Genomic DNA, 26,058 nt, shown 5'->3' with positions numbered 1-26,058 from the left:
ATTATCAATCTTTGATCTAAGTTTTCAATCCACTGTGAGTAAAAACATAATGTTAGTTTTTGTTTGATTGTTTGTGGTTATATGGTTTATGTGTAACTGCAATATATTTAAGCTTGATTAGGATTATATGTTTATGTTTGAAATTATATGTTGATTGTGTTGAAAGAAAGTCAAACCCGAGCCCGACTCGAAAACATTGATGCCTGATAGTAATAAATCCAACCATCGAAAAATATCAACCAATAGGAAAAGATACATGGCTCCGCTAATGCTCTCTATAGTGATCTTTCCAAACCTAAATGTCATACAGGATTGACCCGGTTTATTGATTCAATACATACATGTGTGTATATTATATAATTTGAAATTTTTTGATGCAATTTATGGAACATGAAATGTTAGCTCATTCATTACACAAGGCTATTTATTTTTTTCTCCATGTTATTTATGAGCATCCATGATGCAAGTGGTCACTCACACTACATTTGTAAATCATTAAAGAGTGCGTACGTGGGAATAATGATACAACTCATTCTTTACACGAGCCATGGTCCTTCATGATTCACATATTACTTTTCTAGTTCTTTAATTCATCATGAAAGAAATATAAAATAAAAAAATGCCTTATGTTATATATCGAATTTGCTTGTACAAACTTAACCTTATAAATATAAAATTGATTATCTGTTAAACATTCTTAATTGTATATTATTAATATTAATGAGTATAAAATAATTTCTGAAAGGTAGTCAAATTGATAGTATATTTGTGAATAAAAATATTGTATGGCTGTATGCTACCTTGATGATTATGTTATGAACCCAATTCATAATCTCACTTTTACGACACTCGAAGTGGATTATTAGATTAATTGAATACTGGCTGATCATAAGTGCTTGTAATAATATATATAATGTAAATAACATTGATTGTTTTCTAAAAATAATGATAAACTTGTCCACTTCCATGTTAGCATGTTAGGTAACTAGTCGTACGTTTTTGTATTTATTGTTTGGCCATTAATCTTATAATTATAATATGCAATTTTTTTTATAAAAACGGCAAATACTTACACACATAACTTGTACTTAGAATACATCTTAAATAAGATTTGAACTCCTAACTACTTGATTGTTATGGTACCAATTACTAAGATACCATTGAACAAATATATATTTTGTACATTTTGATTAAAATTTGTCTAGTCTTAGAATAAATGAAATGCAACATGACTTAACCTATTTTAGGGTTTAAAGTGATAATATATAACTTAAGTAATTACTTTTATTCAAATGAAAACTAGCTTTATTCAGTAAAGATAATTTCTGTTAAACAATCTTTTTGCTATTTTATACACATACGAATAGTGCTTAACAATTAGCAATAGTGTATTGATTTAACTAAAGCATTATACATATAAATATATGTACGTATGTGTATGCGTGTGTAATTGATTGGTTGCAAGTGACCACACCTCCTTAAACAAAGGCAGCCATGGCACTAGGCAGTGGCTTTTGTGTCCCCTTGGGCTGAGTTGGCATACTTGACACCCCAAATTCTCTCGAGAGAAAATTACTGTTTGTGTCCCTGTGGTTTCAGAGAGGAGGCATAATTGGTCTCCAAAAGAAAATTTGGACTGGTTGGGTCCTTGTGGTTTCAAAAATGAACCATTTGAGTCCCTGTCGAATGTGGAATTACTAGTTTACCCTTTTTATGATCCATATGAGTCCTTGTAGTTAAGTAATTGCTCAGTTTTAGTCCCTCTTTAAAAATTACCTCTAAATTACATAATTTTTTTTAACAAAAATAAGAAAACAAAACTTTTTTTTAACAAAAATAAACGAATCAAACTATTTTTTTATCAAAAATAAACGAATCAAACTTATTTTTTTAACAAAAATAAACAAACCACGCTTATCTTTTAACCAAACTTCTTTTTAATAAAAATAAACAAACCAAACTTATCTTTTAATGAAAATATCGTCGTAGCTTGTGCTAAGGTGGAGTGCGATTTGATTGCGTATTTTATAAGTAGTTACGTTCGTTTAGTTTAGTAAAAGAATAGTTCATTTATTTTCGCTAAAAAGGTAGTTCGATCGTTTATTTTTGTTAAAAAAGTAGTATGGTTCGTTTATTTGTATTAAAAAGTAGTTCGATTCGCTTATTTTTGTAAAAAAATAGTTCAGTTCGTATTTTTGTTAAAAAAGTATGGTTCGTCAATTTTTTTTAAAAAAATTAGTTCAGTCCGTTTATTTTCGTTAAAAAAAGTTTCGTTTTCTTATTTTTGCTAAAAATTTATGTAATTTAGAGGTAATTTTTAAAGAGGGACTAAAACTGAGCAATCACTTAACCACAGGGACCCATATGGATCATAAAAAAGAGTAAACTAGTAATTCCACATTTAACAGAGACTCAAATGGTTCATTTTTTAAACCATAGGGACCCAACTAGTTCAAATTCTCTTTTAAAGACTCATTGTGTCTCCTCCCTGAAACCACAGGTACACAAACAGTAATTTTCTCTTCTCTCAACTACACACAATTTAAACTTTTTACAGTCTTAATTCATTAAACAAAAGGATGGAAGGTTAAATGAAATTTGAATATTACTATTTTATATTAAAAGATTTAAAAGGAAACACACCCACTTTTCCATGTTTCCTGTACCATTCACATCTTTTACAAAAGAAAATACGAATGACGTCTATTGGCTTTTAGTTATTTTCCATTTGGATTTTAATGACTCGTATAAATGTGATAAAAACGATGCTAGGTTTTTTGTAATCATTCAATGATTTTCAATCATTGTTAAGAATTTGTATACAAATCAAACCTCAAATGTATCATCACTGAATATGCATATATCTGAATATTGGCCAAAATTTAATAGTATATTCATTCATGACATGAGTGTCATTCGTGTTTAATGATTGATGAATGACGGTTGAATTGTTCAATTTGAACACTATATGTATATATACTTGAGATAAAAAGACATTAAAACCTAACTCATATTCTTAAAAACGTGTAACCTGAACAATACTTATTTAACTCATTAGAAAAAAATTGTCATTTCAAATAAAAGGATCCAATACAATAAAGAGGCAGGTAAGCGGGCAACAAGCTGCGCCGCCACCCCCTTTTGAATGGCAAAACCGATCCTACTGAAAATAAAATTATCGTTCTTTGGCGTCGTTGAGTTACCACGCACGACCCGCTGAACTCTTTTTAGAAACGTAGCAGCATCGGGAGCAAGAGACGCAAATGTATCAAAAGCAAAAGGAATGAAGGCGTGTTGATTCTCCACACACGCATTCTCGTGCTTAGCAATTTTTCCTGCTTCTGCCTTTAACACGGCCTGCCTAGCAACAAACCCGGTGTCCCTAAGCCCGACAAGAGGGGACACCCCAGTAAGGTCCACACAAGCATGCTTCCCCCCGGCCCATCCAAACACAAGAATGTCCGCTGGTCGGAGAGTAAACCTTCCTTCACGCGGATCCAACAAGAAATTCACAGGAGCCTCTTTTCTTGCCGAGATTCCCGCTCGTTTTAACACGTCAAAAAGGACATCCCTAACCAAATCATGTCTATATTTAAATCCCGGGAGTTCTTTGCAATGAACCGCATGTTCACCAAAATTGTCTAAACACGCCTTACGACAAACCGGGCAGGGCTCATCAACTGGGAACAGGGGGGATCATTAACTGATATTTAAGAATGGCTCGGTACTCCACTGCTGACATGTGCTGGCCTAACCCTTCGATGGGGTTGACAGTCAAAAAGTCTTGAGCATGAGGAGCCTGAAGACATTCTAATACCGCTCTCTGACGAGAGGACATGCCAAACTTTTCTCCCAAACTTTGGACGGTTTTACTATAAAGGGCACTCGCCAAAGCATTTTGGGCTTTAGGGGGGGGGGGGGGGCGGTGTCCTTATTAGCGAACCCGCCAAGATCAAAATCGAGAATAGAGTTATGCAAATAATCCATTGCACACCCAAAATCGGAATCTAACCCATCAACACCTTAATCACGCAAAATGTGGTCCTATAACTTCCAAGATTGTGCTCTCGAGGTACGAAAGCATAGTGGAAACATCCTCAGCTGAATATAACCCTAAACCACCAAAATGGATAGGGAGAGAGGCCAGTCACCATTGAAAATCCCCAAAAAACGGACCCCCACATACCTCAATATCCTCAATCGCCGCTCGAAGCCCTTTGTCAAAACAGAGACAACTTCCTTAACAAACATAGGCTGACATGTTCGGAGTCCGAACAACAACTTAGCCACCCCCATACATGAGCGAAGCAAGAGAAGCTCACATTGAGGGTCACGCAGGCGAGTAAGACATCTCATTAGTTCCACAGCTCTTGAAGCTCTGGTACTGGCCAAACTACTGATAAACCCCGCGTCTCGGCTAACCGCACCTCCAAGGAGTTTTACCCCTAACTCCGGTCTCCCAATCCCGATAGGAAATAAACCTACTTTTGCCTTTATCCCATTGCATGACGGCCAATATACTTCGGTCTTTTTAATATTAAGCTCAAGCCCCATACTTGGCCCCTTGGATCTAATAATATCCAGGGCTTTAGCCACTTCAATGGCGTCTCCTATAATCGTACCATCATCTAAGTACCATGTATGGAAAGGTAACTTGCAACCATCTCGCACTTGATGAATGAGGGGGGTGTAAAGCTAATGCAAAGAGAAGGGGTCCTAACGGATCGCCTTATTGAACCACAGTCGTTAACTGGATACAATCATTCCCTACATATAGCCTAGCCGGTTGCCCGTAAAGAAAATTAACCCATAGGGAAATAGATGGGCATCTGACACGAACTTCATGCAGGACTGTGGTTCTATCCATCAGGTTGAAGGCATTAGAAAAATCTACTGTAAGCAAAGCCAACGACCCATCCGAGTGGAACCTATTAAGAAATCTATAAGCGCTATGAGGCACCGCCTCCGCTCCACTCGGGATCCCCACCCCGAATTGAAAATCACCAAGGTATTTTGCCATCTCTTTCCCAACACTCTTCATAGCCACTTTGGATACAAGCCTTCTCCAAATCGCCCCAACGGCAATAGGCCTAACCCCATTGTCGGGCTTAAGAAGTGGCGTTAGAGGGGGCCGAAGCCACAAACTCCGCTAAAACAACAGGGCATCTCCCCCCTAACCACAAGTTAACCACTTCAGTGATAGCCTTAAGCAACCCCACGGCAATCGCGAATCCTTCCCCACATAGGACATCCAAAATATGTTGGGCCCTAAGCTCATCTCTACCACAAGAAGTCCCTTTAGGAAATGATTTAATACACCCAAGAACACTTTCAACGTCCACAACCAAAGGGGCCACCGAGAGTAAGGCCTCAGGCAAGGCGGGAGGGGGCAAGATGGGATGCTTATCAAGCAACGCTTGTAGCGTCACCAAGAGGAGCAACACCCGAAGAGGACAAAACTTTAACTGCGGCCGTGAAGTGCCCATCAGCAACTTTTCGAATACATTGCTTAGCATTGAGGCCCTCCCTCGAATGATCATCCCCGAATGAGGCCTCATCGGCTCTTGAGCCCATATCCATCGGTTGGTTAAAGAGTGATTGGATAATATCAACACATCCGCTTCCATCACCCCAACTTGCCAGGGCCTGCCGAATAGAATAGCATTGTAAGGATTTCCTATTCCCCGACCTACGCTCCTGTTGGTTGGAAGGCTTGACAACTTGTAATGTGCAACGGGGTAAAATCAAAAGTTTAACCCACACTTCAATGGACTCAGGCCTAGACACCACCTTGGATAGTGAACCAGTTAAGGCATGGGCAAATGCCATGCGACAGCTAGGAGGGATGCTTTTAACTGTCTTTAACGGACGTGCTAAAATACGGTCAAGTAGGGTCGCGTCCAAAGCGACTCCGCCCAAGGCAACTACATCTATTGCAAGTTGTGGCTTAGGGATCCCCACAAGGAAGTCTTCCACCCCTCCCGTATCACCTTTGAACTTGATAACCTTGTCTTCATGGTGACAGTGCCGATTGAGAGCCTGCAAAGACATGCACTCACCGCATAACCATTGTTTGGCAACCTTTAGAGCATCTGCCAACGCAACAAAAAGATCACAATCCCCGCATCCCGCATCGCGCATTTTTTCTCATCCGTCCATAAGTGTAACTGCTCTATATGTGGCACTAACCTTTGGATCCCCTTGGACCCAACCAATCAATCCGGGCAGCAATGAAATCCTCTAAAAGGGCACGGCCAAGAACCTTTTAAATAGCCCGTGCCCACCTCCCCCGATGGGGCTTCGCTGACAATCCGAGGCCTAGTCATAACCCGAGGCGAAAGGCCTACAAACAAACTCGAGCTGAGTTTTGGGAGTAAAAACCGAAACTAAGAGGAGAAAGGAGAGCAACCGCCAATTGCCCTCCCCTCCGTACACCCAAAAAATCCGATTAACTTATTGAGACATTTTATCGAACACCTGGCGGGCAGAGCCAAAACCGAGGACCTAATGCAGATTAGAGAGGAGATTGGTTAATTTCGAGATCACTTAAGATGTTCTTCAACTTGTAAATTAATTAGCCTGACAGCAAGAGTAGAAATCGGTGCAGTTGTTGACCACAAAAGAATATGATTTGAACAAAAATCGGAACAAGAGAATATGATTTAACTCATTTATTTAAACATATCGAAGAATTGTTTAAACAAGGCCAATATTTATTCATATTGAAATCTTTATCCAAATCTTTATAATTTAGTTAAAAACACATTTCTTCCTAACATAATTATTAACCTTTTAAGAATCCAGACATCTTTTCCCCTTTTTTCTGCACACTACCACAGATCAAAAAAATCACTATACATTTTTTTTTATATTTATTATTTATTTTAGATAATCAAAGTGAAAATTATAATGAAAAAACTAAAAGTTTTTCTTAAATAATATGTGAGATAAAGTTGATATAGGAATTCCGATGCAAATGCTCTAAAATACATCAACCTAAAACAACTCGTTTAACTCATTTATCAAAACATGTCAAATGAGTTGATAAGTAATAATCATTAATCAAGTGTAAACGTATTAAACGGGTTAGTAGATTATAAATAAGAATTAGACTGACCAATTTAACTAAACAAGCTAATCTGATATGACCCCATTTTTAAAAAGTTTTTTATTTTTTGTCTCATAAATTAAAATCCATTAATTACTCACTCACGGGATGTAACTCAACTTTTTTTTTGGGAAAAAGTGACGATATAATAAAAAGAAGAACTTTAAAGATGTTCTAGTAATTGTTTTAACATTTTTGTGGACTGGAATTGGAACTTTCTTTCTGGAAAGGAAGTCGAATTACACAGCGCCACGTACACACGTGGAACGTCATCACCAGACACCGTCTTGCAGTTATTAATGGCGTCTCTTTTTCCCTTATTTCCTGTACATAAAAAAAGCTTATTATTTTACAAACTTAATAATTTAATTATATTAAATATTAATATAATCATAATCGTGGTGATTTGAGAATAGAATAAGGAACAAATATGCTAGGAAAAGTAAAGTGACAAATAATATAGGAAAAATAATCAATGGCATACTTTATTATTCTAGAGACCGCGTTAGCGTTATATAACAAAAACAACGACTAACAAGAAATTAGAAATAAAAAGTTACAAAATAAAGGAAACAAGGGAGAAACCACACTAAACAATCCAGAGTCCAAACTAAACTATCCAACTTGGCATAATATTTTAACCAATTGAAAGCGTCAATTTTAATATCCTTCATCGTTTTCGTCAACGAGCACCTGTTATGACTAAACGCCAAAGTATTTCTCACTTTCAAAATCCCCAACATACTAGTAAGATCAAAGTAATCGAGGGTGAGAATAGGGCACTAAGCCTAGAAACAAATCAGTCTTGAAACTACCAAGAACTCGTACGCAAAAAACGAGTGACCTACCTCCTCTTCCTCTTTGTCGCAAAATGGTCAACCGTATAAGCCACCCCATCCACACTCTAATTTAGAATATAAAAGAGTGAAAATTTGTGTTGAAACACACGACACACAAAATAGTTCACTTTTGTCAGAACCTAACTTACCTACTTAAAATTTAACATGTTGATCTATTTGGTTACAACCCAAAATGAGGTTTCTTAAAAAGCTTACCGAAAACCGCTCCAATGGTTCACTGATCCACGCCCATATGTCACCTTGCTTTGAATTGATTATGCCTTCGTAAACAACAATAAAACCTTACAACTCACTGCCTTCTCGGCCCCTTCTCCGACTTCTTTTATGCCTATTGTTGAATTGGAAGTGAGGGTTAGGACCAACAAATCCTATTATGATACACATATTTGTCTTACGTACTTCTTACACATGATTAAACTAGTTAGTATACAACACATAAATTCTACGTTTGGAATTATTTCCAATATTTGAGTAATTCTTCATGGTACGGGATGTTAATTCGTTCATGTTGATTTTTACGCTCCAAGTCTGATTCGTCCAGGAACACCATGCCATCACGGAGGAAACTCCACTTATAATTACTACTAATAAATGATTCTTTAAATGGTTAAGCATTAATAATAATATTTTTCAAAAATCAAATAAATTCAATCTTATAGATTACTCCTACGCTAAGAAGGTTAACTAAAAAGAGAGAAGAAAATGCATAATATGTTTTAAAAATAAACAGGATTATGATACTTTTTAATTACTTTATACTTCTAAGATATAAGCACATAATTAAAGAAATTTTTGAAACAAAAATATGACGTATCCTTTTCTTAGAACAGTCGGAGGACTTTTAGCAACAAATAATCACAACCGCTCCTGGTCTCGGCTACCCTTCAACTACTTGTGGCACCCACCACGACATTACAAACAAAACAAGCCTATCATATCATTTGCAAATCTACGCCTTTCAATCACAAATCATGGTCTTTTAAATATCCCTCATTTCGGGTGAGTTTCTTTATCGTTAAATTGAATATATAATAAAATTGATACAAGAGGAGAGGACAAAACATTTTAAAAATAATTATAAACTTAAAAATGTCATTTTAGTCGGTTAAAACATGCACCAGATGAAAACGGAAGGTAACAGGTGAATCAAGGTTTATTGATGAAGTGGTTTTACAATAAATGAAATGTTATAACCCTTTAAAATTATTTGAGTTTGGTGACACCTATGACGCGTTTATTTTCTTATTATAAAATTGTTTTTCTAATTAGAATTAATATTTAAAAAAATCGGATATTAAAATTTAGTATATCCGTATTTTATAGGATTTTAATATCAAATATTTGGTAAAACTAATTTTTAATTTAATAAGATGTTATAACGCGTTTAAGGGTTACCTGGGTTAGGTGAGACACATACCCGTGAATTCCGGTCAGATGCATGAGAAACGTTCATTTACAAATAAAGCAATCTGGTGGAGTGGTGGCTTGAGAGGAGGTTGAGAGCAACCAAAGAGCCTTTAAAAGTTTCGTTTATATATATTTAAGATTAAAGTAGTATTTAGTATGCATAATTGACACTTGAAATATAATTAAATATTGAGATAGAATGAGAAAAGAAAGGTGTTTTGTTTATCAATTGAATGAAATCCGCGATAACATAAGGAATCTTATTTTATCAAAGTTATTCCTTCTCGTTTTTTTTCTTATTCTTCATTCCATTAATCTTTCACAATACTCTTTCGACAACTCCACCCGACAACCAGCGCGACCACCTAACGACCATCACCATCGCCACCAACACTTGACTGCCATTGCCACCACAAACTTCCACCATTGTTGCCGCCGCCAACACCACCACGTCGTCGTCGACGCCATCACAATTGTCACCCCCACTGCCGCCACCGCCACCATCTTCGCCGTAACCACCGTCGCCATTGTCAATTTTTTGTGTAACACCCCCATCTTGGGCCTAGGAGTGCGACTCGATAGTTGGTACCACATTTGTAATTAAATCAGAGTTACGGTTAATTAACGGAAGTCTTTATAAAATATAAGGATCAAAGTTATAAAATATTTACATTACAAAAGATGGAAACCAGTTCCATTTGTGTTTACTTGTTTTAAGTTTACAAAACCACCATTTAGTTATATTAACATTTAACAAAAATTATCCGAGCCATCGGATTCTTGAGCCTTCGTCCTTTATGCTCTAATCTTGATTACCTGCAAAGTGTTATAAAAATACGTCAGCAAAGATTTGCTGGTGAATATGCTGACGCGAAAACATTTTCTTTTACTTTGTTACCCCTCGAGGGTTACGCGTGCCTCGGCCCATCTTGGCTTAGGAATAACAAAGTTAAAACAATATCGTTATAAACTCGAGCCTCTACCTAGGTCACCCCAGCAAGACACCGCAACGTCCTGACGTACTTAGGTACCATAAATATACACAAGGTCATTCTCACTCGAACATACGTTGGTTCGGCCCATCGTGGCTGGAGGTCGTGACCAGGCGTGGTGCGATGTGCCCACCGCATTTAACCACATATGTAAGGATCTAGACAAACGTATACTACAGCCTGAGGGCTAGGCTTTTACTCTTATTAATAATGTTTTTAGAGACACTTAGTCTCATGTAAAGTTTTACACATAACACGTTTGTTTATTTGAAAACAAGTTTGTAAAAGTGGGGCGTATTCACCTTTGATCGGGATCGGTTTCCAACACCGTCCTTGCGTATTCTTTCTTCCTATCTCGCACCTATAGTACGAGTATAACTTTTATTAGTCGGATATACAATACGGCTTAAGACCTTTAGTCTTATTACCTCGATGAACCTTTAGTTCATTTCTTTTACTTTAAAACCTTTAGTTTTAAAAGCAATATTTATAAACCTTTAGTTTATTACAAAAACCCGACGTTTCTTCTTTTCTAAGAAACGTCTCTTTTTTTTCTTTTAATATTTAAGAATACCCTTATTACTTAAATAATATTCACAACAAAGAATTATATATATATAACGACACACACACATATATATATATACCTACACTTTTATATTTCTTTCTTTTCTTTTCTTTGTTGTATAATTTCTTTTCATAAACATCGAGTATAATTCCGACTTAGGGCATTAAGCCTTTATAATATTTTATTATTATTTTAGCGGGGTAGTAAGCCTTACCTTTCCTCGGCTTAATATTTCCTAGATACTCGAGTAGCACTTCTATGCCGCTTAGCGTTTTCAACACTCGCCTTGATCGCCACTTCACTTCGGCACGCTTCTCGAGGCACCAACTTTTCACGGCACGCACTTCGAGATGATCGTCGGGACGTCGGTACGGGATCACCTTCTTGATTGGAACGTCGTCGGGGAGTGGTACGAATATCGAGGTATGGCACGTTTATCGAGGAATCGAGGCACTATTTTCGAGGTGGATCGTTGGCACGAATTTCGAGGCTTAGAGAGATGTTAGAGAGAGGATTGTAAGCTGATTTTGGGTGTGGTTTATGAATACCCCGGACCTGCTATTTATAGGCAAAATTTTGGATCCTATCGCGATACGCGATAGGCTCCTAGTCACCCATCGCGTAGCGCGATGTAGCTACGCACAGTCACAACGTAGGTCTGCCACGTGTTGCTACGTGGCAGACGGTGTGCCACGTGTTAACACGTGGCGAGAGGTGTGCCACGTGTGGACACGTGGCAGTCTTGTGCCAGAGGTGTCAGGACACGTCATCGCGACACGCGATGACGTAGGTTCAACCAGCTATCGCGTATCGCTGTTGACCCTTCCAGAAGGTTTGACCAAGCCCCATCGCGATACGCGATGGCTTGTCCCTTGTCCCCATCGCGTAGAGCGATAGGACAAGAAAACAGATTTTTCATTTTTAACTTTGGAGTTTGAATTTGACAGAATTAGTCCCTTAACTTTGGAAAGTTGACATTTTTGGCCCGAAGTTTCAGTGATGTTACATCCTCCCCACCTTGGAATAAATTTCGTCCTCTAGATTGTTTCACGAGAATAAGTGGGGGTATTTCTTTCTCATTTTAAACTGTAGTTCCCAAGTATACTCGGGTCCTCGTCGAGAATCCCATTTTACTTTCACTATTTTCAAAGTTCGACTTTTGAGCTTCTTAAGTTTTGAATCTTCGATTTGAATTGGGTGCTCAACAAATTTCAAGTTCTCATTAATTCCAACATCTTTTAACGGCATCGAGAGAGATTCATCGGCTAAACATTTATGCAGATTCGAGATATGGAATACATCGTGTATCCCTTGCATTTTTCCTCGGGTAGTCGCAGTCGATATGCGACGGTACCAACTCGTTCAAGTATCTCGAAGGGTCCAACGAATCGAGGACTTAACTTTCCTTTCTTGCCGAAGCGGACTACGCCTTTCCATGGCGAGACTTTCAAAAGAACTTTATCACCGACATTGAATTTTAACGGCTTACGACAGACATCGGCGTAACTCTTTTGGCGATCACGTGCCGTCGTCGGTGGTTTCTTTGACTATCTCGGGTCCAGATAATTGATTATCTCCAGTTTCAGACCAACACACGGGCGTTCTATATTTTCGACCATACAACGCCTCAAACGGCGCGGCTTGAATACTTGCATGATAACTATTGTTATACGAAAATTCCATTAGAGGTAAGTGGTCGTCCCAACTTCCACCTAAGTCTATCACACAAGCTCGGAGCATATCTTCCAACGTTTAGATTGTCCTTTCGCTTTGCCCATCGGTTTGCGGGTGATAGGCAGTGCTAAGGTTTAACTTTGTACCAAGCGCTTGTTGGAAGCTATTCCAAAAATGAGACGTGAAACGACTATCTCGATCAGAAATAATGGACAGCGGTACCCCATGTAGGGCCACAATATTGTTAACATAGATACGAGCTAATTTGTCCATTGAGTACGACTCATTGATAGGTATGAAGTGTGCAGACTTTGTTAATAGATCCACAATTACCCATATTGCATTATGTTGTCGAGTCGTCTTAGGGAGTTTGGTAATGAAGTCCATAGTAATCAACTCCCACTTCCATACGGGAAGTTCGGGTTGCTGAAGCAATCCCAAAGGCTTTTGATGTTCAGCCTTGACTTTCAAACACGTCAAACATTTCGCTACATGCGAAGCAACATCTTTCTTCATTCCATTCCACCAGTAGTTCGCTTTAAGGTTATGGTACATTTTGTCGCTCCCGGGATGCATCGTATATTTAGACTTATGGGCTTCGTTTAAGATCTTCTCACGCAATCCTCCAACAATTGGTACCCAAATTCGGTTTCCCATTCTAAGAATACCATCATCACCTTTGACTAACGAGTCAATGGTGCCATTACGTCTTTCATCCGAGATTTGGTTCTCGTTGATCGCTTGAGTTTGAGCGGATTTGATTTGGTAAACAAGATCGATTTGAAGTTCTAGCCTTAACGCTCAGACTCTTTTTGGGTTTTCATGCTCTTTACGACTTAAGGCATCAGCCACAACGTTGGCCTTACCTTCATGATAAACTATTTCGCAGTCATAGTCGTTGAGAGTCTCCATCCAACGTCGTTGGCGCATGTTGAGCTCCTTTTGATCAAAGATGTGCTTTAAGCTCTTATGATCAGTGTACACGGTAAATCTTACTCCATAGAGATAGTGCCTCCATATCTTTAGTGCGAAGATTATGGTGCCTAACTCTAGATCGTGAGTCGTATAGTTCTTCTCGTGTACTTTCAATTGATGAAAGGCGTAAGCGATTACTTTCTTTCGTTGCATCAATACACATCCCAAGCCGGAATGAGATGCATCGCAAAAGACAACGAAATCTTCAATACCTTCTGGCAAGGCCAGTATAGGAGCTTGGGTAAGCTTTTGTTTAAGTATATCGAACGCCTTTTGTTGCTTTGTTCCCCATTCGTATTTGATGTTCTTTCGAGTCAAGGAGGTTAGGGGGACAGCGATTCGAGAAAAGTTTTCAATGAACCTTCGATAATAGCCGGCCAATCCCAAGAAGCTTCGAATATCGGTTGGCGACTTTAGGACCTCCCACTTAAAGATGGCTTCAATCTTAGCGCGGTCTACTTGAATTCCGTTAACGTTGATGATGTGACCAAGAAATTGCACCTCGTGCAACCAGAACTCGCATTTAGAGAATTTGGCGTACAATTTCTCGGTTCTAAGAATTTCAAGTAACGTTCGAAGGTGATTTTCATGATCGTCCTTAGTCTTAGAATAAATTAATATTTCTTCGATGAATACGATCACAAACTTATCTAAGTAAGGCTTACAGATACGATTCATCATATCCATGAACGCAGCCGGTGCATTAGTAAGTCCAAATGGCATAACGGTGAACTCATAATGGTCGTACCTTGTTCGAAACGCGGTCTTTGGAATGTCTTCGGATTGAACCTTGAGTTGGTTATAGCCGGAACGGAGATCGATCTTGGAAAAGAAGCTAGCACCTTGAAGTTGTCAAAGAGATCGTCGATTAGAGGGAGTGGGTATCGGTTCTTGATCGTAACTTTGTTGAGGGCTCGGTAGTCTATGCACATTCGCATGGATCCATCCTTCTTCTTGACAAAAAGTATCGGTGCTCCCCATGGCGAAGAACTTGGTCGTATAAATCCTTTCTCGAGAAGCTCATCAAGTTGTTTCTTCAGTTCTTTCATCTCGGTTGGTGCAAGGCGATATGGAGCTTTGGCGATCGGAGTAGTGCCGAGAATGAGATCGATTCTAAATTCCACCCCGCGGTCGGGAGGAATGCCGGGGAGTTCGTCGGGAAAGACATCGGCATAATCGGAAACAACGGTAACGTCTTTGATTTCTTTGGGTTTAGATTCTTCAGTGACGTAGGCCATGAATACTAAGCGTCCTTGATTTAAACATTTGTTAGCCCTTATCATGGAGATTAGGCTAACTTGACCCGCGTCCTTATCCATTTCGATTCGTATCGTACGTTTGTCAGGGGCTCGAAGTTCAACAGTCTTGCTATTGCAAAGGATACGGGCATGGTTGTCGGATAACCAATCCATACCCAACACAACATCAAAACCAGCAAGAGTCATGGGCAACAATTGAATAGGTAAAACGTAACCGGCTAATAAGATTTTTCCGTTTTCTAAAGCTTCGAAGATTTTAACAATTTCACCACTAGCGGTCTCGACGCTTAGAGTTTTATTAAGTTTGATTAAGGGTTCGTTTAATAGACTACAAAACTTATAATCTATAAAACTTAAATTGGCTCCTGAATCAAACAAGACTCTAGCATAGGTATTGTAACAAGAAACGTACCGGTAATGGTTTCCGGTGTATCGGCCGCTTTCTTCGCATCAAGGACGAACACTCTTGCATTGCCCTTCTTGGGCTCACTCTTTTGACCGCTACCACCCGCACCACCAGCTGCGGTTTTATTCTTGGGGCATTCAAAGCTAATATGTCCCATCTCCTTGCAATTGTAGCAAGTCATCTTCTTTTTCTAGCAATCGGCCGTGGCGTGACCGAATTTGTGACATGACTCACAAGGACGGGGAGTTAGATGGCATCGACCCCTATGGTATTTCTTGCAAGTTTTGCATTGTGGGATGCCAGAACCGAAGCCAGACCTTCGTTGGTCGACTCCCTTACCCTTGAAACGGGCATTTCCCTCCTTCTTCGTATATTGCGTCGACACGACCCTCTTATCTTCTTCTTTGTTGCGGATCATTCCGCCCATTAAGTATCCTGCTAATTCCATCGCGGAGTCGGCGGTTTGAGGCAAGTGCGACCTCACCATGTCACGAATTTCCCGTGGTAGCCCCCATATATAGCGTGTAACTTTGTTGGATTCTGGGGTAACCAGCTGGGGCACCAAGCGGTAGTACTCGTGAAATTTGGTATTATACTCATGGAGGTTTGTTCCGACAACCTTGTGAGATAGGAACTTGGTTTGGATTTGGTCCGTCTCATGCATCGGACAGAACTTCGACATTATCAATTCCTTAAACTCGCTCCATGACAGCCCATACATTACCTTCCTTCCTCTACTCATGATTAGTGTGTTCCACCACTCTAACACTTCGCCTTTGAACATCAGGGAGGAGTATTGAATCTTCTCCTATTCCGAACACTTGCTCGTAATTACAATCGTCTCCATCTCTTCAATCCACCTAACAGTCGCGATGGCTCCCTTATCGCCGTGGAATTCTTTCGGCCCATAGTACTTGAAGTCTTTGAACGTACACCCCCCAATCTTAAGCCTTTTAAATTCCTGAGGAACGCCTCCATCAGCGTTTGACTCGTGTACACTCTCATCCATACGAGAAGGTCTAGAGCGGGGTTTGGAAACAGATTTTCGGGACGGATTAACCGAGTGAGAATGTTTCGTTTGACGAGATTGGGACCTAGCCAAGGATCCTTCCCTAACAGCGTCTTTAATCATCTTTTGGATTCGATCCATAAATTTTTCGGGAATTGGATCTTCTTGTTCTTTTTCAGGTCCTTTTCCTTTTTCTTTTTGTTTATCGGATTCCTTTCGGGAAACCTCAACGTTATTATTTTGTTGAGACATTTATCTTTTTCTTTCTATTCTTTTATATCTGAAATTTATCGAATTTCTTTATTAAACACACATTTATTTCAACATTTGTATATACCATACGCGGTATATACAAGGATTATTACAACACACACTTATATATATACATTCATATCCGATGTATATATATTTTCTTATCCATACAACACATTACAAACAAACTACATTACACACATATACTTGAGCACACACACGCTTCTTCTCTTGAAACACACCATTACCACTATCATCTTAGTCCTTCAGAAACTTCTTAACAACCCTTGTCAGTTTGTTGCATTTGTGAAGAAGCTTCTCTCCTATCTTCTTCTTCTTTTCCCCTTGTTCAGCCACCTTCTTCCTCCAATCATTCGTCTCGTGTAACGCGCGATCCAGGTGTTCTTCATATGATTGCGAAATAACGTCGGGGTATCCATATTGTGGCGGTGGTCACGGTAACCCAGCGTCACCATCTCGAAGTGGTTTCTCGGTTCAGGATACGGGACGTAAGTCTGATCAGCTGCAAGGTAGAGGTATGTCTTGGCGGCTTGATTTTGCTCGCGAATCTCATCAACTTGTTCTTGAATTGAAGGAATCCTTCATTGAAATGGCGGGAAGCTTGATGAAGCTTGGTTCCTTAACTGCTCAAGATACTGCACATATGGATCGACAGAACCGTAACTTGGGTTGTTGGAAGTGAGTGATCCATCAATGGATGTTGATATCTCATTAGGGTTGTCGGGATGTTCTTCTTCCGGTTCGGTTTCTTCCATAGGATCCTCCTCTTCGGGATCCTCCTCTTCTTCCTCCATAGGATCTTCCTCCTCTTCCATATACGGAGTGGCTTCGTTGATTATCGCAAGCATCTTGAAACTCTCGTAAGGCATCGTCACCTTCATTCTTGGTTTACGGGATGATCCTTCGCCATTGTTGGGTTGTGAGTTGACTTCATGAACGGTAGAGCTTCCAGTACGCCACCTTCGCTGGTCGGAGTGGCACTGCATCCAGTCGGAGGATGGGGATTTTGGCTCTTCCTTTATGGGTCGGTTTGAAAGGAAGGTATAAGATGGGTGTGCATTTGGAAAATATCCGGTTGGGTAGTATTGTGGTACTTGTGGTGGTTGGTAGGTGGGAATTTCCGAGGGATGGTATGCTGGTATTTTCGTGGGTTGATACATAGGCATTGTCGGTGGATGATAGCTCGAGTGTCTTGATGGTTCGATTCTTGGTGGTGGCGGACTATCAGGTAATTTAATTGGGCATTGCTCAGTCCCGGGGAAATATATCGGTTTGGGTCGTTCAATGTATTGGTCGCGGCTAAAGAAGGCCTCAAAGTAATCTTCATCCATGACTTCCTTTGGGAATTTGTAGTATTTCCTTGCTCTTCTTGTTTCATTATCATAATACTCCATTAATTTCTCATAAGACATCTTTGGGTGGTTTAGAATGTAGAGAGGGAAAGAAAAGGTTACCAGCCAATCTTTTCCCTATTCAAATAAGCAAGTAAGATAATTTTCCTTTGCCTGGATCGAAGCTTGGGTATTGTTTTATGATACCCAATTTGCTAAGATCGATGGCTATGATACCAAGCTGTAACACCCCCATCTTGGGCCTAGGAGTGCGACTCGATAGTTGATACCACATTTGTAATTAAATCAAATTTACGGTTAATTAGCGGAAGTCTTTATAAAATATAAGGATCAAAGTTATAAAATATTTACATTACAAAAGATGGAAACAAGTTCCATTTGTGTTTACTTGCTTTAAGTTTACAAAACCACCATTTAGTTATATTAACATTTAACAAAAAATATCCGAGCCATCGGATTCTTGAGCCTTCGTCCTTTATGCTCTAATCTTGATTACCTGCAAAGTGTTATAAAAATACGTCAGCAAAGATTTGCTGGTGAATATGCTGACGCGAAAACATTTTTTTTACTTTGTTACCCCTCAAGGGTTACGCGTGCCTCGGCCCATCTTGGCTTAGGAATAACAAAGTTAAAACAATATCATTATAAACTCGAGCCTCTACCTAGGTCACCCCAGCAAGACACCGCAGCGTCCCGACGTACTTAGGTACCATAAATATACACAAGGTCATTCTCACTCGAACATACTTTGGTTCGGCCCATCGTGGCTGGAGGTCGTGACCAGGCGTGATGCGATGTGCCCACCGCATTTAACCACATATGTAAGGATCTAGACAAACGTATACTACAGCTTGAGGGCTAGGCTTTTACTCTTATTGATAATGTTTTTAGAGACACTTAGTCTCATGTAAAGTTTTCCACATAACACGTTTGTTTATTTGAAAACAAGTTTGTAAAAGTGGGGCGTATTCACCTTTGATCGGGATCGGTTTCCAACACCGTCCTTGCGTATTCTTTCTTGCTATCTTGTACCTATAGTACGAGTATAACTTTTATTAGTCGGATATACAATACGGCTTAAGACCTTTAGTCTTATTACCTCGATGAACCTTTAGTTCATTTCTTTTACTTTAAAACCTTTAGTTTTAAAAGCAATATTTATAAACCTTTAGTTTATTATAAAAACCCGACGTTTCTTCTTTTCTAAGAAACGTATCTTTTTTTTTCTTTTATTATTTAAGAATACCCTTATTACTTAAATAATATTCACAGCAAAGAATTATATATATATATATAATCACACACACATATATATATATATATACCTACACTTTTATATTTCTTTCTTTTCTTTTCTTTGTTGTATAATTTCTTTTCATAAACATCGAGTATAATTCCGACTTAGGGCATTAAGCCTTTATAATATTTTATTATTATTTTAGCCGGGTAGTAAGCCTTACCTTTTCTCGGCTTAATATTTCCTAGATACTCGAGCAGCACTTCTACGCCGCTTAGTCTTTTCAACACTCACCATGATCGCCACTTCACTTCGGCACGCTTCTCGAGGCACCAACTTTTCACGACACGCACTTCGATATGATCGTCAGGACGTCGGTACGGGATTACCTTCTTGATCGGAACGTTGTCGGGGAGTGGTACGAATATCGAGGTATGGCACGTTTATCGAGGAATCGAGGCACTATTTTCGTGGTAGATCGTTGGCACGAATTTCGAGGCTTAGAGAGATGTTAGAGAGAGGATTGTAAGCTGATTTTGGGTGTGGTTTATGAAGACTCCGAACCTGCTATTTATAGGCAAAATTTTGGATCTTACCGCGATAGGCTCCTAGTCACCCATCGCGTAGCGCGATGTAGCTACGCACAGTCACAACGTAGGTCTGCCACGTGTTGCTACGTGGCAGACGGTGTGCCACGTGTTAACATGTGGCAGACGATGTGCCACGTGTTGCCACGTGTCGGGACACGTGGCGAGAGGTGTGCCATGTGTGGACACGTGGCAGTCTTGTGCCAGAGGTGTCAGGACACGTTATCGCGATACGCGATGACGTAGGTTCAACCAGCTATCGCGTATCGCTGTTGACCCTTCCAGAAGGTTTGACCAAGCCCCATCGCGATACGCGATGGCTTGTCCCTTGTCCCCATCGAGTAGCGCGATAGGACAAGAAAACAGATTTTTCATTTTTAACTTTGGAGTTTGAATTTGGCAGAATTAGTCCCTTAACTTTGGAAAGTTGACATTTTTGGCCCGAAGTTTCCGTGATGTTACATTTTTGTTTTGGTAGATTTTCTTCATTTTGAAAAAAATGGTAGTTTTGTCATTTTAATTTTATTCATGCGGTTATCTTTTTACTAAATAGTGTAAAGTAATAATTCATTTCATTCTTTTATGTTAACAAACAAGACAAATAAATTGTAATTATCTATTTCATTTCCCTTAGTATTTAGTCTCTCAAAAGTAAAATAAAAAAAAAAGAAGCACCCGAAGGATTTGAACTTTAACTTTTGTCTTCACATACCAACACTCTTTCCATTGCATCAAATGACCATTTTATAAGTTATTATTTTATAACAAATTTACATATATAGAAAATATATAATTTTTTAATAGTTATGGCCTTCAAGAAGAGCGGGACCTAGGAAGAGCTACAAATTTATGAAAAAAAGAAAAACGATGCTACTCGTTACTAAATTAGGTATTGGGGCGACTCTTTGGCCATAATTATGGTGTAAAGATGGACTAAGATATTAAAATTAAAATTTGAGTTAGTTTTAACTAATTGAGTCAAGCCAAACCAATTCAGCTCAAACTTGTTCGTTTTCAAACTGAGTCAAGCGTAGTCAGCTAATTAACAACCGAGTCGATTTTTTGACTAAGCTGTTTGAGGTTTTTTTCAAGCATAATTTAGAGCTATTTGAAAAGCCTTAACGAGTAGGCAAAACAAAGGATAGAAATCAAATGGCTATTTCACAATCCTAGTCTTCCTAATCAATGAATAAACAAACATATAACTTGTCTTGGTTGTGATGACATCATTTCTTCTTCTAAGCTTCTGAAAGACGAAGTCAATGCGTGGGGTGTTAGATGGTCAAACTTTAAACGTGTAGATGGCAACTTGTGAAATTAAATTTACTTAAAAAAAAATATAACACATTCTCCAACGGCCACAACCACCGTCCACTCTTAAACAACCACCGTGGATAACCATATGTATGACCATTATCCAACTCTACGACATCATGCACAACCCTCTCTTCCTTAAAATTGTGCATCACTAACAACAATGTTCCACCATGTGCCATTGCTATCTTTCCTTAAGTTTCATTTGCAAACGTCTATTTTTTGTTTGTTTTCTAACAACTAAAGTTTAGTTTCTAACGTCTTAATTACCAAATCAATTTTAAATAACTATTCTCATTTTTATGTAAATTACAACAATAATCTAGAAAAAATATGCACAACTATTTTATATATTGTGGTGCTGTCGATTTGATGAGTATCATGGTCCGTTTTCGCGTTGGTGCTTTTAAGAAGACATATTCTTCAATATATATTACCATTCCATCTTTTTTTTTAATCTTGAATAAATTTAAATAAAAAGATATATTTTATACACAATCAAAAGTTTTATATGTACAACATAATGTATAAAATATTAAAAATCAATCTTTTAGAATTTAGACTATCCACAATACAAGAGCAATCGATCAGCTCAACGTCAACAATGCCGTCTGACAAACCAATTCTTTCACGATTTATCTCTCCTCTTCTCATGTAAACCGACCCACCTTTCTGACAGGCGTATCTTTTTGCATTCACGACCCCTACCCTCTTCATCGTCTCACGACCCCTTTATTAATTACTTATTAATAAACCTTGTTTTTTTTTTTCTAATTAAAAGTCAAATAACACCAATTAATAATTTATGTAATCAGGAGTTCATACTTGATAGTCATACCCTTTCTAATCGACCCTTTTAGCGGGGTAGGAAAGAGTCATTCATGGAATAATTCCCGCTTCACACACACACACACACACACGGTGTTTCTGCGTATCTGTATTCTTCTTATAAAAAAATAATATCTTTTCTATACATTTTTATACAATAATAATATTTTTAAGTTGATATGTCCCCCCAGCCAAAGCCGGTGTGTTAATATTATCTATCACCACTCATTCTTTCACACCCAATTTCTCTCTCGTAATCTTCACATTCATCTTCATATTCATATTCATATTCTCCATTTGTAATTTCATTTTTCATTTCCTCAATCAAATCATTGGTTTCATTTACTCGATAAACCCAATTAATTACCACTTTTTATCTTTTCGATACAGATCCATACAGATTGATCAGAATCTTTTCGTTTTGAGTGTTCTTTTTCCAGAATTTTACTAATTTAATTGATTTCATTGATATACAACAAGTAACTGCATCTGGGTTTATCTTCTTTTCAAATCTTGTAACTGGGTTTTAGTCTAAATGGGTTGTGCATCATCAAAACAACACCGACCAGTCTGCCGGAACTGCAGAGCACCAATAACACGAAGCTATTCAATGCACGTGCACCACCCACCTCAATCCGATGACGATAGCTACCATGTAGTTGCCCTCAAATCCTCTACACTCGGGTACCTTCAGCTTGACCCATCTAAGTCCGACGAGGTTTGTTGTGTCAAGAATCCCGACATCGTTCAGGTTTGCCCACAACCTGTTCGACAAAATGCCGCAGAGAATAATAATAATAATAATAATAATAATAATAATAATAATAATAATAATAATAATAAAGATGAGAAAGATATCAATGAATTCGCAGTTGGGATAATTGACGCGAAGACGTGGTCGAAAATGATCGAAGAGAAGATCCCGAAATTTGTCCCGAGAACACCCGTCACAACCCCGCCGGGTTCACCCGAGACGATTAATGCGTGGGAGTTAATGGAGGGTTTAGATGATACAAGTCCGTTGAGACCGAAACCCGCAACGAATCATATTCGTAGCTTCTCGTTTCATGTGAATCCGAGCTCGTTCACAGAGAACAGCAACTCGGATTCCATTTTCAGTTCAAATGACACGTTAGTGGTGTCTGAATCAAACTCCGAGGTGATTACCAAGGAGTTTAGGAAATCATTGGATTCAGAGCCGTCTGAGGACGGCTCAGACGGCTACAATGATGTTTCATCGGACATAACGAATGCAAAGAAGTCTTTACATAACGGTAAAAACAGTAGTCCTCCACGTGTCAAGGAAAAACTGGTTTTGTACTTCACAAGTTTAAGGGGAGTTAGAAAGACATACGAGGATTGTTGTCATGTGAGACACCTTCTAAAGGCCACGGGAGTGCGTGTCGACGAGCGTGACGTGTCGATGCATCCGGGGTTCAAAGAGGAGTTGAAAGAGTTGTTAGGCGGGTTTATTGGTGGATTGCCGAAGGTGTTTATCGGGAAGAAATGTGTCGGTGGCGCTATGGAAATTCGGCGGTTGCATGAGGATGGGGAACTTGAGAAGGCGGTGGAAGGTTGTGAAATGGTGGGTGGTGATGGTGGTGGTTGTGAGGCGTGTGGTGATATAAGATTTGTACCGTGTGAGACGTGTTCTGGTAGCTGTAAGATTTATTATGAAGATGAGTGTGACAATACAGACTACGAAGAAGAAGAAGAAGAAGAAGAAGAAGAAGAAGAAAAGGAAGAAGGTGATTACGGGTTTCAAAGATGCCCTGACTGCAATGAAAACGGACTGATAAGGTGTCCGATTTGTTGCGATTAATTTTTACGGGCTTTCTTTTTATTGTATAGGCGAGTTTTCTTACTTTCTTGAGAAAATTATATTTTTTTTTAACAATTGATTGATTTTGAGTAATGTGTTCAAAATGTTCTTAAGTGGCTTGTTAGTTTGCCTTTCCAATTTTGGAGTTGTGAGTTGTATGGTTTTTATACCTTGTTAACCATGTTAAAAACATTTTTAACTTGTGTAAATAAGGAATATAGTTTATAAGTATAAATTTACAAGGAGCATTACACCTTATACATGTATGTAATTGATTGATTTTGTTATATTTTAGATGAGGCATCAAAGGTGTTATTTGTGGGCTTCTATGTCTCCATAAGATTGGTGTGGACCTTTCAAGGCATTCAATTATTACATTAACTTATGGTAGATTATGACACTATACAAATATCTATGATGCCTAGACAAAACAAAAAGAAAATATAGATCCACTATGAAGGGTACAAGTAAAATGTGTGGTGTATTGATTTCACACATTTGCTTGACCATTCAAGTAGCTATGATTTAATTTTATGAAGCATTGTCCATTTCCCTCAAAGTGTGATCTTGTCTCTCACAAATGTGCAATCTCGGCAACCCTAATAGGCTTACGCTAAATTTCCTTAGCTCGAAACTAATCAGGCTTATCAAGAGATTCAATCAAACAAATTCAATAGTGGATACGGATTTTTACAGATAATGCACGTCCTTGACAGTGCTAAAAATTGAACACATGTATCAAAATTTTAAAACCAACTCGTCTATTATCATACACTAGAGGCGATGGTTTACGCGTCTTTCATTTTTTCTTGACATGAAATATGTAATCATCAAATATAATTGAAATTATCTTATGTTGATTAATATGTTTTTGAATCTATACCTACTAATCTTTTCATGAGAGCAATGATAACATGATATTACTAGCTGCCAACCAAAGAAAGAGAAGTTGTTGGTCATGTTGGTCACAATAACTTCAAGGCAAATAAATTATTAGGTTGAAAATTATAATTTAATAAGATTGTTTTGAATGTATAATTAGAATATGCTGAAAAACAGGCACTTCAATTATAAAATGAAAAGATGAAAACTTTGAATAGGTGGGCACAGGCTGTGATTCATTTGTTTTATTAAAAAGAAACCAAAAAGAGAGCTTCAAAAGGTCAAAATTAAATTCCGTTTTTGGTGGTTTAGTTGTGTATTTCACTATTTTGTGTAATGAATATCAAATAATAATAATTAAATAATCTTCTCTATTAATAATAAACAGATTCTTTTATTAAAAAATAAATTTCAAAAAGTTTATCTATTAAAGGTAATGATATTACATTTTTAGTGCAGGTTCATCATCAATATTTTTGAAATTGTCTCAAAAATACATTTTTTAAGCCAACACATTAAATGGAAAAGGAAGCAACTTACTAGTAGCAAGATCCCAACAAACACAAGGGAGAAAAAAATTTAAGACAACACAAAACAAGATATATATATATATATATGTATATATGTATGGTAAGAATCCTAATAGAACCTTTTGCAAATTGAGAACTTTGAGAACCATTTTGGACCACTAAAAACACCTTTAAAAAATATTTAAAAAAATCATAAAACAAAAAATAATAAAAACTTTAAAAAAGTAAAAAAACCAAAATTCTTATATTTCATTCCGGTTTCATTAAAAAAAATTAAAAAAAACGCCGTATCATACACATATGTATAATTTTATATAATCTTTAGTTACGTAATATACACATGTGTACAATATCATTTATCTTAAATTATACGCATGTGTACAAAAAAACATGTAAATGTACATATATGTATATATTATACATATGTGTATATAGTTTAGCTAAACCAAGTTTTTTTTTTTTTTTTTTTTTTTTTTTTTTTTTTTTTTTTATGAAACCGGGATGATAAAATAAGAATTTTGGTTTTTTTACTTTTTTGATTTTTGTGTTTTTATTGTATTTTATGATTTTTTTTTTATTTTTTGGTTTTTTGTGGTCCAAAATGGTTCTCATAGTTCTCAATTTCAAAAAAGTTCTCTCATGATCCTAATCATATATATATATATATATATATATGGGAAGGTTCACGTATAAATGAAATTAACGTATTAAACGTGAGAATCAAGTAGAGTAAGAGGGTGTTTGGGATTGCTTATATTATGAGAGGAAAAGTTTCATAAGTTATAATGTTGTAACTTATTAATTTAATACAAAGTTATAAGGAGATAAAATAAGGAATCCCAAACACCCCTAATTATATATAAAAGTAGAGTAATTTTTTTTATATCATAGTATAATTATCATAGAGTAATTAGATAATTACTCTATTTGTATATATAATTACTCTACTTGATTCTTACGTTAATTACATTTCCA

General features: G+C 37.7%; 1 pseudogene; it reads left to right on the top strand.

Moving 5' to 3' along the window:
• The first annotated feature begins 22,045 nt into the window (after positions 1–22,045).
• On the top strand, positions 22,046–23,928 carry LOC143596142 (uncharacterized protein At5g39865 pseudogene; annotated as a pseudogene).
• Positions 23,929–26,058: the final 2,130 nt, after the last annotated feature.

Source organism: Bidens hawaiensis, unplaced genomic scaffold, assembly GCF_021521415.1.
Source record: "Bidens hawaiensis isolate Kalapana, Puna unplaced genomic scaffold, B.hawaiensis_p1.1 tig00046105_1, whole genome shotgun sequence".
Taxonomy (NCBI): Eukaryota; Viridiplantae; Streptophyta; class Magnoliopsida; order Asterales; family Asteraceae; genus Bidens; species Bidens hawaiensis.
The sequence above is the reverse complement of the archived record's forward strand: the minus strand, read 5'-3'. Positions and strand labels throughout refer to the sequence as shown.